Source organism: Triticum aestivum, chromosome 1A (genome assembly GCF_018294505.1).
Source record: "Triticum aestivum cultivar Chinese Spring chromosome 1A, IWGSC CS RefSeq v2.1, whole genome shotgun sequence".
NCBI classification, from domain to species: domain Eukaryota; kingdom Viridiplantae; phylum Streptophyta; class Magnoliopsida; order Poales; family Poaceae; genus Triticum; species Triticum aestivum.
The window spans coordinates 498733068-498739063 of record NC_057794.1 but is presented as its reverse complement, the minus strand read 5'-3'; the positions used below and the strand labels follow the sequence as shown (position 1 = coordinate 498739063).

At 38.8% G+C, this 5996-nt stretch overlaps 1 long non-coding RNA gene across 2 annotated transcripts; it reads left to right on the top strand.

The window, feature by feature from the left end:
* The first annotated feature begins 1192 nt into the window (after window positions 1-1192).
* On the top strand, window positions 1193-5684 carry LOC123060290 (uncharacterized). Of its 2 annotated transcripts, XR_006427841.1 has the most exons (5): window positions 1193-1385; window positions 1495-1593; window positions 1671-1927; window positions 2026-2101; window positions 2816-5684. It is a non-coding gene; the product is annotated as an uncharacterized lncRNA (long non-coding RNA). The 2 variants fall into 2 exon arrangements; XR_006427839.1 differs by having other exon boundaries at window positions 2026-5684.
* Window positions 5685-5996: the final 312 nt, after the last annotated feature.

Here is a 5996-nt window from a genome sequence, read left to right as displayed (position 1 = left end):
CACCTGTAAATGATGCGGGCACAACAAAGATTGCCAAACCAGCTTTCACACCGAAAAGAGCAAGTACTCCATGCTCGCCAATGTTGCGATCTAATTACATGAAGAATGGCCCGCAAGAGTTTTCAAACTATATAAGATCGCGGCACCCCCACCATAGTAAGTACCACCCACCATTTGTTGGTTTTGTCATATTTTTGTTTCCTTGTCAACCAAAACTTTGTTGCACTCATGATACTGAAAAGGTCGGATTTTGCTAACATGATTTTTCCTTTTCTTTGTACTAAAATCTATAGTCAGCACAGAAACTTGGCATTCTCCTCCGGGAACAAAATGCACGCGGCCCGGCAAACATATCGGAAATGCGGCAAGCGTTCTAATCAAACATGTTCACATTCACTGACAAGCTAATGGCGTGCCTCGGAGAAATGTGTACATGTTGTAAAGCACACGGACGGAAAATGTGTGTCCTTAAGAGCGAAGACAAAACCATACATGAACCGCCCCCAACTCCATCAACTGAACAACTAAGCACGCCACTAGTCACCAAGATTGGACCACGCCTTCCTGCACCAGGAATGCCAGAAGGTGTGTTTTTTGATGCATTCCCAGTTATCCATTTTTCATATGCATCCCCACCTCATAGCTTACACATTTTTTCAGGTGCAGTGTCTACTAATAGTTCAGTTTCTAGGAAAAGGGATGGAAGCCTATCATCAAGTATACAGTCCGGTTCATCTAAGAGACTTTGTTTACCAGCCTCCATTGGAGAAGATGACCTTTGCCAAAAACAGAGACTAATAGCCCAAGATTCTACAGTTATGGACATTGCTAGCAGCATCCTGTTAATGTATGATGATCTAACAACCGTCCTTGTCACTTATTATGCCGAGATCCGTCCAGCACCCACGGCGATCTTGTTTGGCGCAACAACAGACGGAGCACCAGTGAAGATTGACCTGGCACAGTGCAACTTTGGGAGGGACCCATGGGTTGCTGGTTCGGTACCCCCCCCCCCCCCCCCCCCCCCCCCGAGAAAATGCGCTTAGACCTATACGAGACTAGATGTCAGCAGCTTCCATGACCAATTTGCAGAGGCAAGATAAACCTGGACGCAACACATCAATTATTATGTCGACCTTCCATATTCATAGCATATCCTAACCACATTTGTTTTTTAATGTTACTGTAGGAATTGGATTTTACACCTTAAACCAAGGCTCATATCAATCGAAGGGGTTGAAATCCAGTGACAACTTGCATATGGAGCCCCAATGTCACACGAGATATGTACTGCTATCTTTCGGAGGCTTGCCCAACTGGATCAGTCTTGCTCTAAGGACACGCCTGGCAACATTTGGAGGAAGTACATAGAGCCTGACTTTGCTGTGAGACACCCACATCACCCTTGTCCACTCGAATAGAACTGTATATTCACCGCTCCATACATGCATACCCCATTTTACTAGAGCTAACACATTTCTATCATGTTCGCAGACAACTGTTTTGTCCAACGCCGATCCATTGACCGTTCAATCTATCCGCACTGGGTTTCAGGAAGGAACAGGTGTTTGCAACCCAGCTTCATGCCGAATGGTACGACACTTATGAAATCACTTTTATATGGCAATTTGTCAACACTAAACATATGTAACACATTCTTCTTCATGCAGTGGTTCATCCCAGCAATTCTTCCAGACGGATGGGCTGTATATCTTTTTGATATGACGCGGAAACGAATCATTGTGTTAGACCCAGCAGTTGGCCCATTTGGGTATAGCAATCAGCGGGTCAGCATGCACGAGTTTGTAAGCAACAAACTGCATGCTGCCCTGTTCAACTGTCTACATAGTTTCTTCAGTTCTTGGCATTGTGATTCCACTAACTAGGGACGCACATTCCGGGTCATAATGCGGGAAAAAATCGAGAGGTATGTTTCCCTTTCCATTGTAGTCACTCTTATTTTTCAGCTTTGCTCCCGTTTGCACACTTATTTTGATTGCCCGCCCAAATTATATTTTTCTACAGAGATGAAATTGGCTTGGGTGCTACTTTCTTTGCTAGGAATTATGACGGTGACAGGCTACAAATCCCGCTGACAAAAGTAATTACTTTGAAATGTTAAACTTTTCTTCGTTTCTTTTTTTTCACTAGATTTTTTTGGTTCTTTCTTTTCTTCGGATTAATTTTCTCCTTTTCATTTTCTTTTGTTTTCTCTTGCATTTTCATTGTTTTCTATAAACATTTTAATGTATATATCTAATGCACTTTTCTAATAAACTTTAAATATTTGTCAAGTACAAGATTAACATTGATTGAATAGATGGTTAACATTCTTTAACAGACATTTACCATGCTTGATTAAAATTTTGAAATACTAGATTAACAATTTTTAATACATGGGCAACATTTTTTCTATACACATTTTACATTTTTTTTCAAATCCTTAATTCAATTTTTTTGAAATACAAGTTTAACATTTTTCAATACATGGTCAACATTTTTTGTATACACACTTAACATTTAACAATGTTTGCTTAACATTTTTCAAATACTATATTAATATTTTTTAATCGAAATATGTAAGTGGCAACCGTGTGGCAGATTGCGAAACTGCCACACGCATCGCCCTCCCGATCTCCTTCCTTTCCCGCACGTCCTCGTGATCTCCTACTTCCTTCCCCGCACGCCTCCCGATCTCTTTCCTTTATCGCCCTCCTGATTTCCTTCCTTTCAATTACCAGTTACAGCCCCACGCGCCTTCCAGATTTTTGAGCAAAAATAATGCTTGAATTGGGATTTAATCTCTGGTCTGCAGGTAATCAACGAAGGGAGCTAACCATCTCGCCTATGACACTCATTGTTGAACAAGCTAAGAAAAATATTGTTTTTGACATGTTTTGCCTTCAATATTTTAGCACTGAAAAGCTTTTGTTTCACCTATCAAACCTGGCACATAAACTTTTTTCGTGGTAAATTCTCCATCACCACCACGATAAATGACGCACCATCAACATGATAACTTTTGTATACCACGCGGTACATTATGTGTAAGTAGCATGGTCATAAGCATTGAAGGCGTGATAACTTTGGTGAAAGCATCATGGTAACTTTGATCACTGGGAAGAAATTTGTTGAACCCCGACCCCCGGTAATTTCTGTAAATAGCATGATAACTTTCACGCCATAGACCTGATAATTTAGATACAAACCTCGTGGTAACTTTAACCATTGGGGAAGAAAAATGTGAAAAGATACCAGATAATTTATGTGTAAATATATGGTAATATACGCAGCGCACATCTGATAACTGAGATAGAAACACCATGGTAACTTTGACCATAGGGAAGATTTTTTTTAAGATACTCCGGTATCTTCTGTGTAAATAGTATGGTACTATACCTCACTCCTCTGGTATTTTCATGTGTAAATAGCATGAAAACATATGCACCGCGATAACTAAACATCATGATAAGTTTTTGACCCGTGGGGGGGGGGGGATTGTGCTGAAACATACCCCTGTTAAATTTTGTGTAAATCGCATGATATTTTAAGCACTGCGGCTTGATAGGTTACCTAGAATCACCATGATAACCTTTTGTCCCGGCGAAAAGTTGTTCAAAACATCCCGATAACTTTTTTTTGTGAATAACATGATAATATAAGCACCGCATAACTGATAACTTACAATATAAACATGATGGTAACTTTTTTATCAAAGGAAAACAAGTTGTTAAAAACATAAACTCACCTCGCGGAGCCTCTTAGATGAACACAACACATGATGTGCCATAGAAAAGCCACATAACATTTAGTGTCATGAGGAGGCACACATGCTCATGGGTTGGCCCAGAAAAACGGCCCACTTTGACCCGCTATAGGCGTGATAAGTTACGCAAAAACATCGTGGTAATTTTTGACCTATGAAAAAAGTTACCGAAACACACCCAGGTCTTTAGGTGTAAGTACCATGATAATATACGAACTATAGACCTGGTAACTCATGTACAATCCCCATGGTAACTTTGACCAGGGACAAGATTGATGTACACATACCCTGATAACTTATGTGTAAGTACCACGGTATTTTACACATCGAAGACCTTATAACACAATGGTAACTTTGAAAGGGGTGTAGTTGTTGAAACATATTACCTGGTAAGTTCTATGTAAATAGCACGGTAACTTACGCAACACAGGCCTGATAACTTGCATGCGAATACCATGGTAACTTTGTCCTGAGGAAAATTCGTGCTAATTTTCTGTACTTTTTTGTAGTAACACAATTGTAAAAAAAGAGATCAAAACGATTAGTTTCTTTAGTTTGAGCAACAAATACTAAGGGTGAGGTTGTTGTGGTGGCGCGCTTTGGTGCCAAGAAGGTGTGGGTTTGAATCCCACATGCACAATTTTTTTTATCATGTGGTAGACGTGAAGAAGTGGCAATTTTCTCAGGGGTGGGCGCGCGAGATGTACGGGAGAACCAGGTTTCTCGGGCGAGCCTGCAGGGTCGTTCGGCAGAAAGTGGGGTCGAAGGAAGGGGGATCATGTGATACTTTAAAGTGAAAGAAGTAGAGATGTGGCAGTTTTACTTATATGACACACATGTGTCAAATATCATAGTCCTTTTTTAATACATGGTCAACATTTCCTCTATACACATTTAACATTTTTCAAATGATTGATTAACATTTTTCAAATGCTTGATTAACATTTTTTAGTATAAGTTTAACTTTTTTTATACATGGTCAACATTTTTCTATACACATTTTACATTTATTCAAATAGTTCATTAATATTTGTCAAATACAAGTTTAATATTCTTCTTTGAATACACGGTCAACATTTTTCAATACACATTAAAAAAATTAAATGCTTGATTAATATTTTTCAAATATTTCTTTAACATTTTTCCAAACGATTGGATTAACATTTTTAAAACAAATTATCACTTTTTTCACACACATTATGTATTTTTCATATACATGAGAAAACATTTTCTCCATGCACATTTAACATTTTCAAGTGCTTGGAGTATTTTTTTAAATATTTTATGTAATTGTTTTTTAGTATATTTATTTAGAATATGTGTAAGTATAAATGAAATTAATAAAATGAAATAAAAACAAAAAAGTGTAAAAAAAAGAAGATAGTGGCCTTCCGCGCACTGGACCGGTCTGTATGCTCGCACGACTTCAGCTCTCAGTTGGGATCAATCTGGCTCCATCGCGCTTCCAAAGAGCGAGGCTAACCACTTGACCAGCTAAATTCTAGTGATTCTTTAAGCACGAACGTTTTAAAGAATAGAAACATAGACACACTATTAATTTCGCGTTACACTACAGAGTTGAGATTTTCCAATTATTTGAAAACATGTGCACATATTACAAATGAAGTTCATGCACATGCAAAAAAAGTTTGTGTATTCAAAAAATAGTTCACCAAATCAAAAAAGTTCACAAATTCAAAAGAGTTCATCGATTTTCAAAAAATGTTCATCGAACAATGAAAGTAGTTCATCGATTTTTAAAAAAAGTTCACGAATTTGAAAAATTCGGATTTAGAAAAAAGTTCATCTAAATAGAAAAAAATCATCGATTTTGAAAAAGTTCATCAATTTTAAAAAAAAATCATTGAGAAAGTTCATCAAATTTGGAAAATAAGTAGCACTGGGTTCAAATTCGAAAGCAGAAGAGATGAAAGATGGGCCGGCCCGTGAGTAGCTGTTGCAGGCGCCGGTTAGCAAAAACAGAAGAAACCGGCGCCTGCAGCACCAAATTGGAATGGCCATACCAATGACCGACCGAGAGGAATCAAAAACAAATGTCTTACGAAAACAGACTAAACAGGCAAAAACTCGAGTAACGCCGGATAAGATGGCGCGCACGCTAGGCGGCCAAGATAAACCTTTTTCCTCAAGTTTTCACCGTCTGTGGATTTGTCTCCTCTTTGCCTGCGGCTTCGGCGGCCGGTGACAGGGATGATACTCCCGGTGCCTC